At 36.0% G+C, this 18504-nt stretch overlaps 1 pseudogene; it reads left to right on the forward strand.

Moving 5' to 3' along the window:
- The first annotated feature begins 2299 nt into the window (after positions 1 to 2299).
- Positions 2300 to 3257, forward strand: LOC119509537 (annotated as a pseudogene).
- Positions 3258 to 18504: the final 15247 nt, after the last annotated feature.

Here is an 18504-nt window from a genome sequence, read left to right on the forward strand (position 1 = left end):
TTTTGTGTGAAGTTATACTCAGTTATTGTCAACCCCAATCAGGTTTCCCCAGTCCAGAGAGGCCCAGGTCTCAGGTAGAGGTTATGGAGTATACAGTATGAGACCCTCCTGTGAGGCCTTTTGACTCTGTGCTTTTCCTACCCTGTGCAGCAGGTGGCACTTGCCAGCCTGCAGTTCCCCCACCAGTGTAAGGAGGTATGGAGCCTTTAGTTCTCCCAGTGACCCTGACCCTGTTGGGGGCTTGGCTGACTGAAGTTGGCTTATGAATTCCAGCTCCTGGGATCTGAGTTCCCCAAACGAGGGCTTTCACTCAAGCTGGACAATGCTCTGCTTTTCTTGGGGAAGTTATGGCCTTTAGTGAGTTGTCTCCCCCACTGGTCTTGTTGCTTTGTCTCTCAGAGATATCTTAGCTGTGCTCTTGCCTGGGCCCAAATTCCAAGTCTTTAAGGCTTTCTTTAATGGGCTCCATAGAATAGTTATTAAAAAAAAAAAAAAGATAAAAAATAGAAGAAAAAAGGTCCAATATAGACTATTTAAAGAAAAGTGCTTTAATTCCATCTTTGCAGTTCTGAGGGGCTATTGAAATGCAAAAAGACAAGGAGTTGAAGAGCAATTGAGGAGCAAACAAGAAATCAGAAAAAATGGCTTTTCAGAGAATGGGGCTGGCCCCCTGGGTTTGCATATGTGCCTGATTCTGTTTGAGCTTAGCCCTTCTCCAAATTATGCTTACCCCCAACTCTAAAAGTCTTCATTTTTGTTTTTGTTTGTTTTGCTGTTTTTGCTAGCCTTATCTCCTTTCTGCCAGGCTGATTGCTTCCAGATTCTCCAGTGTTTGGTCTCAGTTTATCTATGTTTGGGGTTTTTGTTCAGCAGTCTGGGTTTGTCAATCAGTTCTCCCTCCTGATTCCCATCACTGATGGCCCCTCCTTCCTCAGAAAAGATAAAATAAATATGTTCAATAAAAATGTTTCTCCATCTGCAAAACAGTCTGTTGTGCCTGGCAGGGAAGGTCACAGGCACCCTGGCCACAAGAACTTACAGATTTTTCTGATCTCAGCTGCTCCACACACTCAAGACTGTTGTATGATGCATGTCCAAACTCAGTTACCACAGTTCCTGGCTATCTACCAGCTGCCCCAGAGGAGTAACTAAAACCCATACGTCACCACTCTGCCATCTTCTGGTTGGTTTTCAGAAGTTAGTGTGAAGCCCCAATATATCACAGAATAATTGGAGCAGAGAATAAAAATTCCTTTGAGGGAGTGGGGAAATGTGGAAATACTAAACATCCCCACCTGGGGAATTCCTGATATTCTTGCAAGTATTGGGGACTAGAAGTTTAGTAGGCTGAGCCCCTGATCTTGGGGCTTGCCCTTTTGAAGTTTGTTACTGAAATGCTGAAGCTAAGCCTACTTAGAATTGTGCCTAGGAGTCACCCCTAGAGAACCTGTGTTTTTGGTGGAATTACTGCCCTCCCTCATATATGGAACATGACTCACAGGGGTGAAATCTCCCTGGCAATGTGGGACATGACTCCAGAGGATTAGTCTGAACCCATCATGAGATTGAGAAAGTCTTCTTGAGTAAACATGGAAAGAGAAATTAAACAAAATAAAGTTTTAAGGGCTGAGGGGTAGCAAATGGAGTTGAGAGGTCATTCTGTAGGTTATTCTTATGAATTATATAGATATCCCTTTTTAGTTTTTAATGTATTAGAATAGCTAGAAGGGAATACCAAAGCTGTTGAACTGCAATCCAATATCCTTGATTCTTGAAAATACTTATATAACTATATAGCTTACACAGTGTGACCATGTGATTGTGAAAATCTTGTGGATCAGACTCCCTTTATTGACTGTATGAGAAGATGAGTTGAAAAATGGGGACAAAAAAGTAAATTAATAAAAGGGGTGATGGAGGGTATGGGATGTTTTGGGTGCTCATTTTTTGCTTTTACTTTTATTTTTTGAGTAATAAAAATGTTCAAAAATTGATTCTTGTGTTGAATGCAAACTATTTGATGATACTGTGAACAATTGATTGTACGCTTTGGATGATTATTGAATATATCTCAATAAAATTGTGTTAAGAATGGTGAAGTAAGAGATTTGTGAGAATAAATGGGTAGTTGTGGGAGGACATTCCAAGGAATCATTTTCTAAAGAGCTACTATGTGTGAGGCCCTGTAGAGGAAACATTGTTGAGTAAGACATCACATTTTTCACATGGAGCTTGCAATATTCTCAAATTCATTATCGACTCTTTTTACTTTCTGGCTCTGACACCTTCACTGTAACTCATGCAAAATAGGAACAATTTGACTGAGTTCATCCTCCTGGGGCTCACACAGAATCCAGAAGAGCAAACCATTCTATTTGTCACATTCTTACTCATCTACTTTGTGACAATAGTGGGCAACTAGCTTATCATAGTGACAGTAATGGCCAGTCTCTGGGTTCTCCCATGTATTTTTTCCTGGAATATTTACCATTGATAGATACTGCCTATTCTACTGCCATTGCTTCCAAAATGATCATAGACTTGTGGTATGAGAAAAAGACCATTTCTTTTCAGGCTTGTATGTCTCAGGTGTTTATAGATCATTTATTGACTAGTGTCAAAGTCATTCTTCTGGTGGTGATGACCTATGACCAATTTGTGGCCATCTGTAAACTTCTTCGTTATTTGATCATCATGAATCTCCGAGATTGTGTTCTTTACTATACAATAGATGGTTTGGGTTGGAGACTTTCTGCATTCATTGGTTCTATTTATATTTATCAATCAGCTCCCTTTCTGTGGCCCCAATGTCATTGACAACTTTTTGTGTGATAAGTACTCCTTACTGAAACTGGCTTGTACTGTTAACTGTCTCCTTGAACTTTCTATGATAGTCAATGGAGGGAGGGGCAATTTGCACTGTCATCTTCTTCATCCTCCTTGGCTCCTTTGGAGTCATCTTATACTTCTTGAAGACTCATGGTTTGGAAGGAAAGCACAAAGCCTTCTACACCTGTGCATCCCATATCACTGTGGTCATTTTATCCTTTGCTCCTTGTGTCTTTTGGTATGTAAAGCCAAATTGTAACTTTCCCACTGATAAATCCATGGCTGTGTTTTTAACTTTCATAAGCTCCATTTTGAACCCCTTAATCTACTCCCTGAGAAATGCAGAAATGAAAAATGCTATGAGGAAACTTTGGAGTAAAGAAGTGAACCTAGTTGGAAGAGAGATGTATCCCTCACTCAAAATATGATATTCATTCTTTCACAGAAGTACGGAGTACTTTCACTGTCAGTAATCACATTATTATATTTTTATCATTCTATTTGGTTATTTAACCTATATTGAGACAGTTACAGCTTATAACATGTTAAATGTTAACTTTGTTATCTGTGGTACAGTGAAGACGATCAGACAGCATATGGTGGATTTTATGAACTTATGCTGACTGTCCTTTGGACAGAAAATTTTTCAACCCCATTCTGCAAATCTAGATCAATTGTCCTCCTCCAATTGTCCTCCTCCTCATTCATATTACAGTAGAGCCCTAGGATCTGCCTGCATTATATTAGACTTTTTGGGTATACTTTTTATAAAAATACAAGAATGTTAAACATTTTGGGAACAGATGGTTTTGTTTTGTTTTACACAAAAATATCCCTCTGATTCTTTGCAAACTATATGTTCTTAATGCCTTAAGTGATATATCAAAACCATCTTTCCCATTTATAATTTTATTGTAACAGTTTTGAGGATATAATGTATTACAAAGATTGTTTTTTTTTAAGGCTTTGGCCTTATATGTTTCCCTGTTGAGAAATCTATCCATAATATATGTAGTAAAGCATAAAATTGGAATTTTTCCCTCATCCTTTTCCTCTACTTACAATTGGATTCACTTAAGGGTACTTAGTGATATTAGTTCCTCTAATTTAAAGAATATATATTGAATGAATGTCAGCCGGTTAGTTTAATTTATCTTTTAGTGAAAGAAATCAAAGTTACTCTAGATATTATAATCAAAAAATAATGCAATAAAGGGAATTAGGAACTTAAGTAATTTTAGAAAGATTGAAACGGTTGGCATTTAAATGCTACAGTGGGTACAGACAGGATCAAGGATTCACTCCCTAAGCTGTGATCCAAAGATGAGAAGCATCCCCCAGTGGAGATGTCTTGGACATTGGGTTTTTGACACTGTATAGGACAGGTTCTTGTCACCCTCTGCCTCCAGTTCTGTGGCTCCAACATCATGGAATACTTCATGTGTGACATTTTCTCCTTGATACAACTTGCCTGCTTCAATACTTTCCTTGCTGATTTCTTGGTAGCTGCCACTGGAGGAGTAATCCCCGGGATCATCTTTGTAATAAAGTTGATATCCTAGGTTGTCATCTTGTATCCCTTCAAGACACACAGGTCTGCAGGGAGAGAAAAAGAAAAAGACCCTTACCTGTGGCTCCTACATCCCAGTTCTTGTCTTGCTCTTTGTGCCCTGTATTTCTATGTTTCTATAGCCAGTGGCCACCTTCTCCATGGATAAAGCCATAGTAGTATTCTATACCCTTGTCACTCCCATGTTAAACCTTGTTATCTATACAGTGAGAACATGGGGGGTGCCATTAGAATGTTATTAAACAAAAATATAATTTCAGATAGCAAATTATTCAATACACAGATTTTATTTCTATCAAAATCTTTACATGTTTACTACTTTAAAGCCCCTTCTTATTATTCATAGGAATAATCACTGTGATTATTCCTATTTTATAGATTAAGGAAAGTGAAGCTCAAAAAGATTAAACTGTTATCCCAATGTCAGAGGCAGAGCTACTACTCAGATAAGCATTTGTCAAATTCCAAATTCCATGTTCTTTCCACCATTTCAAAGGGTATTAGAAAAAAAGGCGGCATTTAGATCAGAGATTTTCTTGTATTGTAGCAAATTGATGGTTAAAATGGGAAATTTTGAGTTGAATAAATGGTACCACAATACATGTTTTAACAAAAATCTTTTTTTCTAACTGGGAGTCACATGACATATGTAATATAAAAGCAGCTGTCACTCACGAAGCCGTGTTGCCTACTGGTATCTAAGAGAATGTGTAATATAATGTAGAAAGAATACACATGCCAGTATTTGTTGAAACACCCTCTGTACACCTAATTTTTAAAATTATATTGGGCTGTTGTTCTGTTTGGTAAAAGATGTCGGTGATAATAAAAATGAATTATATTTAAACCAATCTGAAAAATTGTAAGGGCCTTCATATGGTCATAACAACCCTATAAAATTGAAATCTATTGCTTTTATTTTACAGAAAAAAAAAACAGAATGTCATGATGGTTACAAAACAAGATCATAGAACATGTAAGTCAGCCTTGAGCCCCAATATTCTTACTTCATATCCTGTGAACTTTTTATTATATAGAATTTCTCAGTGCTAGTATTTGATTATGGTTTGGTATACTAGAATATTTTTTGATTATCTGAAATAGGAAGTGATAATTTATTAGAATCAAAATCATTAGTAAAAAATAATGCAGATTTTTTTTCCAAAAATCACATGCCATTTAATGAGTCATTCTCAAATCACTGGAATAGATTTCAATCTTTTATGAGGTTGGGCAGATTAACCTTGTAAGTACATGTTAATTCTCTTATTTGACACTCTGTTTCATTCCACAGATTAAAGACGAGTTGAGACATTTTCACAGATGAAAATTTATATTCCTTATAATTCTTTGGATATTTTCACATCCCACGTAAGCCTTCTTTGGTACTTGCTATCACAAATATTATTATGGCCAGCACCATAATATTCAAATGTCTCATCAAAATAAGTTTCTTTACATGGTTTCAGACAGTTTTCTTGAGCTATTTTTCTGTCATGATATGTTGCTCAGAGTGATCACACTCTCTTGAGCAATCTAGCAGTTATCTTTCCCATTCCATAGGTGTATTGTGAGATCAAATTTAAATGGCTCCATGTATTTCAATAAGTGAAATTATTTTCATCATCATCAAATTAGTTTAACTCCACAATCAGAGCAATAAACAACTGCCCTGGGGCAGTACTGAATACTTTATCTGGTATGACATGCCTTTATTATAATAGGGTTCCTAACTGTCATTGCATGCATATCTGAATACAATATCTAAAAATTATGGTCAATATAAAGGATGGCTTGATAAAGAAACATAGTATTATGGTAAAAATTTTTAAATCAGATAGTTATCTACCAAAATGCCTACTTTTTACAATACCAAATATCCAGAAACTCTATACTAACCACATTTGTTACCAAATTTCCAAAATTATAGTGTCATTTGCTTAATTTGTAAGTGTTTGACTTTTTTTCTCTTGTTATTGTGATATGTCTTCAGATAGACTAAAAGATGGATTTGAAAATTAGAGATGAAATGCTGTTAAAGTTTTCCTCTGATGTTTGGTTAACTAACTTGAAATAATTGGATTGTTGGCAAGTTCTGCTAATAATGGTGAAATACCCCTGAGGTCTCATTAGCCACAGTTAAGAAACTTCACTTCAAACAGGATATGTGGTAGCACTTTTAAGTCTCAAGAAAAAGGTATTCTCCACAGGTGCCATTTATAAGTCAACAAAGAGACTTAGTGTAGCTGAGCTAGTTGACATTTTAAATCTTACAACTTGACTTCTTTCTGGGATAACTGACAGCTGCCTGGGGCCCTGGCATGGAGCGGTGTCAAACAAGTTCATAGGTTAGATTTTTTTGAGGATATCTTGTGATTATAGATGAATCCCAGATTTAAATGGACCTTAAAAATTAATATAACCATATCCTCACCAATTGCAGCCCCACCAATCTGAGGTTTGTATCTCTTTAGCATATCAAACATCAAGGAAAATAGAATCATCATAACCTCATCAACTTACAAGTAACATTTCAGGTTTTTTTCTCTTTTTTCCCCTATTGAGATATATATATGTGTATATATATATATATATAAACTTAGAATTACATTATATATTCAAGTTTACATCCATATTTTTCCTGCATAATATAACAAGATAAGAATTTTCTTACAATATTACACAATATTTGAAAACATCTCTTTCAAAAATTTCTCACTGTTGGAAGACATGCACTGTATTTTCACTTAACCATTTTTCCAATGTTGGACAATCCAGGCATTTTCTAACTTTCCACAACTATTAATAATTTTGTTGAATGTATTTGTCCATAATGATTTTCCCTTTTCAAAGCATTTTCCTTTATGGTGTATTCCTAGAATGAGGTTATTATTTTAAAAAAAAAAAAAAACAGAAAAGAAAAGAAAAAAATTATTTATATTGTTTCATGGCTATTTTTAAGTCACTTTCATAAATAATATCTTATTTCTACTTTTTGAACACCATGTTCTTTCCAGATGTTTTGGAGGTATCAACCCAGAATAAAATAATTTCAAAGAAGCAGCAGCACTTTGTTTTCACAACTGCATAAGATTTTCATCTTGGTTTATTAAAAATAAAACCTTTTTACCTCTTTTTTTTGGGAAGGGAAATAAATATTGTTTTCAGAATAACTTATATTATTTTTTGAAATTTTTCTTTTTTTTTCCTTTAGGGAATTTATGTCCCCAATTTGGAATAAGTTCTCACATTTGATAAATAATGTGATACCTTTAACCTGTGATGGATGATGGATGTGATGAGAAGATGGGAAGAGAAAGCATAAGAATGCATACAGCAAAAACTTAAAAGACTTAGGAAATTTATTTGGTAATAAATATGGGAGTGGAGATGTATTAACTAATAACAAGAACTTCTTGTGACTTTTTGTAGACAATCACATAAATTAAAATACATAGTGAGGATCCAATAAATATTTGTTGGATTAGTGAACATGTAAGTAATAGATAGATTATATAAATATGTGTGTTTGTGTGTATTTGCATATATAGTATTTTATCTATCATCTATTTATATATCATTTATTTTATCTAAAAACCTCCTTTTTTTTTCTCCAGGTTAACTTTGAAAATGAAGGCTCCCTTAGCTTGATAAGCCTTCATTGACTGCAGACCTTACCAAGAGTTATTTATTTTATTTGTGTAGTTCTTTTTTACCCCATTCCATTGAAGCTGTAAAGAGAATAATGATAAACAGAGTAGGAAGATGGGAACACTTGAGTGTTAGGTTGATGGGATGAGAAGCATTTATATTCTTATACATGGAGATGTAGGGAGTATGGCAATTCAACAAACATTTATTCATCAACTAATAAGTGCCAGACATTGCAGACACTACTGTGTGCACTCTACTCTGCACAGTGAGGAACAGACACAAATAGCATGTGCTGTGGTGGGGAGACAAGGTGTGTCTCCAAATACCTACAAACTTCCTTAATCTGCCTCTTATGATATTTCCTGAATAGTGGACAATGTCTTTCTTTCTAATTTAGAGCTATGAGTTCAAATGTCAGTTCTCCTGGAAGAGGGAATAACCCTTTCCTGTGTGCAACACTTTGGAGCTTACAAAATATATTGTGCAGTCACTATTAGTAGGCTCACAGAGGCAGAAGAGGGTTTGGAAGCTTATGTCACTGAAATGACTTAGCAAAGTCACAAAGAGGTAGAACATGGAGGAGGCTCCAGATCTTCTCACACATAAAGCCCCAAATTTTCTCAGTAGATTTTACATAATGTGGTGCCCTGTAGAAGATGTTTTACAGGTGACTAGTACTAGGTGTCTTAAGATAAGGAAACAGAACCATGGAGGAAGTGAGAATGAATAATTGAAGCAATTACTTGTGTGAAGGGTGCTAAAGATACACTCCACAATCATGATGACTACCCCATTTCTATACTATGAAATTCAGACTACAACCCTTCCACAGTTATCATTCTTTTTCTCTGTGTAGGTGATTCAGGCTTCAAGAAATTGTTGCTCCCTGAATGGATCACCTCATGCCTCCCAACAATGTGATTAAACTTATTTTGGGGACTCACACAGAATCCATTCTTGCAGAAAATACTTGTCATCATCTTTTTGTTCATTTTTCTATTTACTGTGCTGGCCAATCTGCTCATTGTCATCACTATCTTCCTCAGCCCCACACTTTCTGCTTCCAGGTTCTTTCTTCTTTCTCACCTACTTGTCTTTAACAGATGCGTCCTACACCTGTGTCACCATCCCCAAAATGATCACTGACCTGCTCTCACAGAGGACAAGCATCTCCTTGAGTGGCTGCCTGACTCAGCTCTTTATGGAGCACTTCCTGGGAGGATCCTAGATCATCCTCCTCATTGTCATGGCCTATGACCAGTATGTGGCAATCATCAATCCCCTGCACTATGTGACCGTCATGCAACAGGGGTTCTGTCACCTCCTAGTGGCTATGGACTGGATTGGGAGGCCCCTCCATGCCACTGTGCAGATTCTCTTCAGATCAACTTGCCCTTCTGTGGCCCCAGTGTCACTGACCACTTCATGTGTGAACTCTTCCCACTGCTGAATCTTGCCTGCACCAATGCCTACATGCTCAGAATGGCGGTGGCTACCAACAGTGGGGCCATGTGCTTGCTCATTTTGTCCATGTTACTCACCTCCTATGTCATCCCATGGCTCCAATGGATGGCACAAAGCTCTCTGCACATGTGGCTCCCACTTTACTGTAGTTGTACTCTTTTTTGTGCCCTGTATATTCACCTACATGCATCCAGGTTCCGATGTCTTTGTGGTTTGTTGAGAATAATCAACGGGTAACGAACATAGGTGAAATGGCTGAGAAAGCATTAGACTGTAAATCTAAAGGTAGGGGTAGAACCCCCTTTTTGCCACAGCCTCGTGGTGAATATATCATACTGAATTGCAAATTCAGAGAAGCAGCTTTAACTCTGCTGGGGCTTTTCCCGCCTTTTTTTTTTTTTTTTTTTTGCAGCAGGAGAAGTAGATTGAAGCCAGTATGTTAGGGTATTTAGCTATTAACTAAAATTTCATGGGATCGAAGCCCATCAATCTAGTGAGGACTTAGCTTAATTAAAGTGTTTGATTTGCATTCAATAGATGTAAGATGAGGTCTTGCAGTCCTCGTACAGGGGTTAAATATTTCATACTTGCTTAGGGCTTTGAAGGCTCTTGGTCTTTGCTATCCTAAACCCCTATTCTAGGATACAAAGTATTGGTGATAGGGGGATGATTGTTGCGGATAGGGTGATTAGAGTTGGTGTAAGGGATGATGGTGTGGTGGATTTAAATTGTCATTTGATTTTTGTGTTATTTGGCAGATGCAAATAGTGTGAATGATGTGGAGTAGATGAGGCATATGTAAAAGTGCAGGTTGAGTAGTGCCAGAATGGCTATTATTGTGGGTATGATAATTAGGTTGTTTTTTGTTATTTCTTGAATAATTATTCATTTGGGTAAGAATCCTGATAGGGGAGGGAGTCCTCCCATTGATAGAAGTACGGCTGCTATTAGGGTGGTTAGGAGTGGTATGGTGTTTCATGTGTGTGTGAGTGCTAGGGTGGTGGTTGATCATTGTTGGATGAATAGAAGGAATATTGAAGTTGTTATGAGTAGATAGATGATGAGATTTAGGGTTATTAGGGTAGGGTTGTATATGATAATGGCCGTTATTCATCCTATGTGAGCAATGGATGAATAGGCCATGATTTTTCGTAGTTGTGTTTGGTTTAGTCCTCCTCAGCCCCTGACTATAATGGAGAATTCGGCTATTGTAAGTAGGAGTGTAGGATTGATGGAGGTTGTGATTTGGCATAGGATTGAGATGGGGACTAGTTTTTGTCATGTTAGTAGAATTGTTCCGGAGAATAGTGGAGTTCCTTGGGATACTTCTGGTACTCAGAAGTGGAATGGGGTGGGTCCTAGTTTCATGGCAATGGAGATGGTGATAATGCATGATGCCAGTGGGTTGAAGATTTTTATGACTGTTCATTGGCTAGAGTATATGAGGTTGATTATCACGGCTATTATTAGAAGTATGGATGCTGTGGCTTGTGCGAGGAAGTATTTAGTGGCTGCTTCTGTTGATTGAGGGTTGTGTTTTAGTGTTAGGATGGGAATTATTGCGAATATGTTGATTTCTAGTCCTATTCAGATTAGAAGTCAGTGAGAGCTGAGTATTGTGATTATGGTTCCTGAGAGTAGTGTTAGTACAATGATGCTTAGGGTTATGGGGTTGATTAGTATGGGAAGGGTATAAACCAACATTTTCGGGGTATGGGCCCGATAGCTTAATTAGCTGACCTTACTATTAGAATATGGTGTAATGTGTAAACTACGGCTGAATCATCTGCTACCTCCATGCTAACGGAGCATCAATATTTTTCATCTGCCTATACCTACACATCGGCCACGGCCTCACCCGCATGTTAAATCCCATCATTTACACAGTGAGAAATGCAGAGGTGGAAAATGCCATGAGGAATCTGCTGAACAAGAGAGTAACTTAGGCTGTTCATAATTCCAAGAAAGTGATGACACGTAAAAACAGGGAGGATCATAACTTTGGTAAAATATGAAAGCAAATTATCAAATTCCACAGGTAATTGACCAAAGAGAGGATGGGAAACTAACATTTATGAGCATTTGTATGAGTATTTATGAGCTAGTGACTAGAAACTTTGCTAGCTGCTTTTGATTGCTTTTCAGTTACTTAACCAAGGCATCAATGTTCATGAATGATGTTCATATTCTAGGATATGCAATGGAAAGAACTGTAAATCCTTGTTTGATGATTCTAGGGTTTGTTTTGCTCCAGGGTTTCACTGATACTTTACCAAATTCTTCACAAATATGTTACTTGAGTGAAATGACTTTTCTACAAAACAGCCTCAGAACTTCTGTTATTTTGGCTCTGCCTTTGGTAAAGCAAAAAACGAAGTAATCCTAAAATGTATATGGGGTGAGAGGGGGAGGGAAGGGAATAGTTGAGGAGTGAAAGAACCACCAAATTATTTTTGTTGTTGTTACCATGAATCATTCAAAAGAAAAAGACTCAAACAATTTGGATTTACCTTTAATTTGGTTTACTTTCCTCAATATCATCGTGGTTCAGTTTTTCTAGAATATAAAATAATTTTTTTCCCTCTTACCAAGATCTGAGAAGCCATCTGAAGCAATAAGGGTAAACAATCCTATATTTAATCTCATCAAAAAATGGTAAGGTTCCAAAGCTATTGCTCCATAAATGTGATACATATATTTACATTAATTAAAATTTTTATCTATCTGGCATAAGCACATCAGTTAGCTGATTTATCCATGAACTAAATTTATAGTTCCAAAATTACTATCCCCAGTTACAGAGAAGCAATTTAAAGTCAAGTAATTTACTTGCCTCAGGTCACAAAACTTCCTAATTTCAGTCCTATTCTCTTTCAAACAAAACACATTTGTCTGTGGTATGTTTATGTCTACAGATAAGAAATTTATATTCATTCCTGATAATGTACTTTACCCTTCAAGAATGATGATGTCAAATTTGTTGCAGCCTTTTTTTCATATGTAGCAATATTTTTCAACAATAATATTTCTCTACACACCTAAAAAATATATGGTCATTCTACATTACCACATAGCAATTTATGAATCAAAACTTCTCTGATTATAACACTCTAATTTGTGTTACTTTTCACAAATATTCCCTTTCTCAAACTCTGTCATCCTTTGGGGCTATTTCCTCCATAACTTGTTCATATAGTAATGCTAGAACGAGATACAGCTGTTCTTTGGGGTGACTATGTGTCCTGGTTTATGCATGGCTATCTTCATAAAATAATAGAACCTGTTAAAAGTCTAGGCCTAGAGCTGGATATAATCAGCACTTAATCTATTCAAATCACCAGGGTTGCAATTGATTTTGAGAAATGTTTCAAGAGAATCTAGAGTAAAGGATTTGTGGTTCATTTTACCTTAAGACTGTTAGATGAGAGACGAGAGTAAGCCAGGGATAAGTATAGAAATTTGGAGCTAATGCCACCCTCAGACAAAAGGGAGAATTTGAAGAGGGAACCTAAGACCAATCATGCATCTTAGGGGAGAAAGTAAGTCCTGAATGAAGGAGTGAGAAGATTAATGAGACACAAATTATAAACTCTTAACAGCAAACTTGGAAGTATAGGAACTAAAGAAGGAAATGAAAGGCAATCTGGCATTCTCAATAGGTGGAATTTTACTGGGTTAGGAATAATGTTAAGGAGTTAGATATTTCTTTCCACACTTCATCAAACATCTCTCATGGGGAACAACTGTCATCTGTTTATACTTATTTCCTAAAAGTAAAACAACATAAAAGGAAGTCTGTATGCTTTCTCCTAAAGATGAATATGAGAAGCAATATTTGGATCTGACATGTGGATAATTTGTTTAATCTGCACATCCAATTCAGTCAAAAGAGCAGGGATTATTTAAGTGAGTGGAGTGAACTAACCATTATTGAAAGGCTAATTATGAGGAATGCACTTCGTTAGGTTCTTTGCATTCTTTAACACTCTTAATTCTAGCAGCAAGTATTATCAAAAAGGGCTTTAAAATGAGGCTTAAGGAAGTTATGGAACAATTTCAAGTCTTTTCAACTCTGCCCCTTCTACTCTTCCCACTTGACAATACTGTTATGTAGAATCATGAGAAAATATCAAAATACAGAAAAGATCCTTGGCTACATTTTAAAGAGTATCCTTGAGGCTTTCTTCCCTATTTTGGGGATTTCTACTGTTTTTTTTTTTTTTTGTTTTTTGTTTTTTTTTTCCCTTCAGATCTCCCTTGACCTCAGCTTCCCAGGTTATTCTTACTCTCTTGATTCCTCTTGTGTCCAGAAAAACCATCTGATATCTCATTCCCACAGATGTAATGCCTTTCATGAACATATGCATATTTGAAAAGTGGGATAAAATGGCTCAAAGAATGAATCCTTTATGGTTGAATTTCAGAGAAAGCAACACATGAATGAGAGTGGTGTTTGGAGGGTAAAAGGGTAATTCAACCATGGAAGTCATTGATCCTCTATTTGGGCATGAGAGTAGCACATTGAAGAGCTAAATAGTGTTTATTTAGGGATTTTCCCATTGTTATTCCATCCTGTTGTTTAGATATATTACTGGAATATGTAGTGAAAAAAATGGCTCCATGGTCAATTAAATTTCGGAAATTTTGAATAATTTCATTTATCAAAGAAATATTTTTCAGTGTGCTGAGTGATAGGAAGTTCTAGGGACTGGGTATACTATGTTGAAGAGTATGGAAAAGGGTCATGTTTTTATTTAACAAAGTCTGTGGGGAATAATGAACAAGTAAAAATATGATTAATATAATTTTGTTAGTAATAAGTATGATGAAAGAAAAAGACTGATGGAGAAAAGAAAAACTGGATTTTTGTGTAGTTGTTTGAAACAAAGCTAAAATTTTAATAAGGTGCATGTTTGCATGATGGTGTTACCTTTCCTTTTGTTCTACAAGTAAGTTAACTTAATACATGCATTTGTGATGGGGGTGATGTTTTCCACAAGAGGGTAAAATTGGGTCTTGGGGAATGAAAAAATCATACTGTTTTTACATATAAAGCACAAGTACACATAAACAGCATAGATAGGTATATAGCATATCTATGGTATTAAAATTTCTGACAGGGTTGATTAGAAAAAATGTCTAAAGGGATTACTTAGGGTGTGATAATGAAAAAATTGTTGAGAAAGACCAACCTGACTAGTGTCTAAATGGTTAGGCAACAAGGTGGAGTAACTTGAGAATGTTAGTAAATATGATCTGGTTGCGGAGGTCAGCACATCACCTATAAGGATTATATTCTGTAAAATTAAGAATCTTCCCTTTCCGGAGACTAGGATATAAGGTCATATATGTCAATGAACTGATTGTAATCTGTGAAATATATTGTAACTGTGGGATATTATTTTATTATTTAAGGTAGGGAAAGAATGAGGGATATAACCATCAATATTTCCAAATTGGAAAATCGTTACTTGAGAATATTATTTGTTGTGAATAAGAGAGAATGTAGTCTTATTTTTTCTTTCTGGCTGATATACATATTTTTAATCTTTATTAATGGTAGACAAGCTGTGCAGAGTGACATCACTTTTATAATTGTCTTAATCGGTGAAAAGAGCACTAGACTGGCTGATTGAAAAATTCAGTCTTGTTACTTTCTAAGTGGCCAAGAATAAGTTGCATTGCTTTTTCTTCATCTGTATTATCAGGTGGATGGAGCACTGTGTGACTATTCTGTTAGCAAAGAAAAAGGCTTATTCCTGGGGCAACTAACTGAATGGTTAATACCATGATTTGGTTTTGTGTTTGTGAAGCATCAGGTTGGCCTGGCTCCAGTGAAGCTGTACCCCTGGGAACAACCTGTCACTGCAGGGGTGGATGAGAATTCACTGAATGCTGATTAGCTCCTCAGTCAGTAGAGACCCAACCTCAGAGGTAAGCAATTGGAATGACGCAATCTGCACATTTTCACCACTTTTGAAACTGGCACTCTGCCCGCTTAGCCCAGGTCAAATAACCAGTGGAGAGCATCTTATTAATGATGTTTCTTCTAAGATGTGTATTGGAAACTTTTCAGATTAAGCTCAAAATATAGTTAAACAACAGACAATCTCATGAATGATTTTGTAAGTAAATTAGCTATCTTGCTTTTTTGGCAACCCAAGTTCTTTGGAAAATCAGGGCAGCTGTTTTAAATCTCTCTTTAAAATCACTAGAAATTCTAGTTCTATCAAACTAACTTCTGATTTAATGTCCTGATTTACTCACTTCCACACTTGGAATAACCAAATTAAAACCTAATGTGTCATGATTCCTAGTTCTTCTGTAAAAGAAGCTTCATGTGAGTAAATCCAAATGGGGCCAGACATTTAGTTACCTTGATATAATACTAGAAAATTTATTTGCACAATCTTCTACCTTCTACCTACTGATATCATTGGGTAACTGACTGGGTTTTTGGAGTTCACAGAAATAAGTCCAGACTGAGCTTTGGAGGTGGTCTTAAAAACTTATTCGAGTATTAAACAGGTTCCTATTAATTTGAGCTGATAATTTAAAATTGTTGAAATAATTGAATCAACTAAACTCATGCACAATTATATAATAATTGAAAAGTGCTGTTAATTGAACTCTTTTCTCTATTATACAAATTGTGGTCACATGACAGAGAGCCTTGAGCTATCAACAACTTTTAGTTTGAATTAATTTAATCTCTTTTGACAAATTATACCAAAGCAAGTGACTTTTGGCCTCTATTCATATCATTAAGTTGAGCAAATAAAAGTGTGTTTTATATTTCAGAAATGTCCTGTAAGGAAGGGGAGGCATGGAAATAGCTGGTGTTCTAGGATGGCTTCAGAGAGATGTTCTAATTTTCATTTCTCTCTCTCTCTCTCTATCACCTATCTTCTATCTGTTTATTGTTCATCTATGAATTTTCTACTTTCATTTTGTAGGAAGTTCCTTTAATTTTTATTTTTCTACCAAACACCTCTGAGAAAGAATTTATGCTGTATTTTTCTTCCTTTCTGTTTTAATTAGTTAATGATACTTTCTGGTTTTCATTTTTAATATAAAGGTGAGTTGAAATTTTTTATATACTGCTATACTGATATCTATACAAAAGCACATGTTTGTGAGGAGTTCTGCCTTTACAGGTAATGATGGTGATATTGGGGGTGATAGAGGTGATTTGCTTGGGAACAGCACGGTGAAATCAGGGAAGATTTTTTGGGACTAAGCTCCTTGCCCCAGAAGAATTCCAAGAAAACATAACACTTGTATCAACAATGACATAATAATTTCCATTCTACAAAAGTGCTATTGTAGATAATTCCATCACCACTAACCAGTTCTCATGCAAGATAAATTAGGAAAACTTACTGTGCCAGTTTGGATGTGTTATGTCCCCCAAAACACCATGATCTTTGATGCAATCTTGTGGAGACAGATGTATTAGTGTTGATTAGATTGGAATCCTTTGATTGAGTGTTTCCATGGAGATGTAACTCAACCAACTGTGGATGAGAACTTTGATTGGATAATTTCCATGGAGATGTTACTCCACTGATTCAGGATGGGTCTGAATTAAATCATGGGAGCCATATAAAAGAGCTGACAAATAGAAGGAACTCAGAGCAGCTGTGAGTGACATTTTGGAGAGCAACTGAGAGATGTTTTGGAGATGGCCATTGAAAGCAGACATATGCTAGCCCAGAGTTTGCTCTGGAGAAGCTAAGAGAGGAACAAACACCCCAAGAGCAACATTTTGAAGAACACACAGTTGCTGAGAGAAGAGCTGGAATACAGCACATGGAATCAGCAGACACCAGCCATGTGCCTTCCTGGCTAACAGGTTTTCCAGATGCCAATGGCCTTTCTCCAGTGAAGTTACCCTATTGTTGATGCCTTACCTTGGACACTTTATGGCCTCAAGACTGTAATTTTATAACCAATAAACCCTTTTATAAGAGCCAATCCATTTCTGGTATTTTGCATTCTGGCAACATTAGCAAACCAGAACACTTATCAACAGAAATAATCTGTTTAAAGCCCTTAATTAGAGACATGTATGATTGATGGCACATGTACTCATGGCATAGACTTTCCAAGGGACACAGGGCCACTGACTGTTCATTAATGATGACCCAAGGCACTCACGTATCATGTTGCTAGCACCATTTATTAGCCATGATTTACTGGAGAAATTATCTCCATAAGAAATTCAGACACAGGAAACACACATCAGCTATAAAGTCAAATCCCTGGATTCAAATCCCAGGTTTTGTTATGTATTAACTATATGGCCTTGAGGAAATAAAGTATTTCCCTCTTCCTTAGCAATACAGTGTGCTTCATTATAGCATTACAGCAAAAATGGGCCAATTAAGTGAACTGTGGTACAGCCATAAAATGGAATAGTATTCAGCAATTAAAATGGAAAATCCATAAATACTGAAGTAAAATTATGTACATGTAAATTACTAAATTAAAATGTCATGTAATAATACCACTTACTTATTATGATCATATTGCATATTTTATATAAAGTAAAATATATAAATGAATGTACATGTACAATACACCTTTATAAAAATGCATAAAACTATCATGCACTACAGTGTTTATGCAAGGTCAGTGAGTGCTTGTGGTTAGAAATGGTCCTTTGACTTTAAACTTTCTAACTTTCTATCCTTCTATCACTGATAAAATATTTTTCAAGGTTCATGCTTTACTTCTATAACTTATAAAAATAAAAATTTTAAAAACCTTCAGCTTTATTCAAACTATTCTTTTTTGATTAGAACTGCAGACTGTTTTAGAAAATGGTTTTTGAAGTTTTGACTTTTAAAATCAATTCAAATCTTGCATCTTGATAAGTGTTGAGGAGTCATGATACCCTGTTAGCATTGAATGGAAATGTACACATATTTGTTGGAAATCTAATGGAAAAGGATCTGTTTTAAAATAGCTGGTGATCAGCATCA

The sequence above is a fragment of the Choloepus didactylus genome, chromosome 14, assembly GCF_015220235.1.
Source record: "Choloepus didactylus isolate mChoDid1 chromosome 14, mChoDid1.pri, whole genome shotgun sequence".
In the NCBI taxonomy this organism is placed as follows: domain Eukaryota; kingdom Metazoa; phylum Chordata; class Mammalia; order Pilosa; family Megalonychidae; genus Choloepus; species Choloepus didactylus.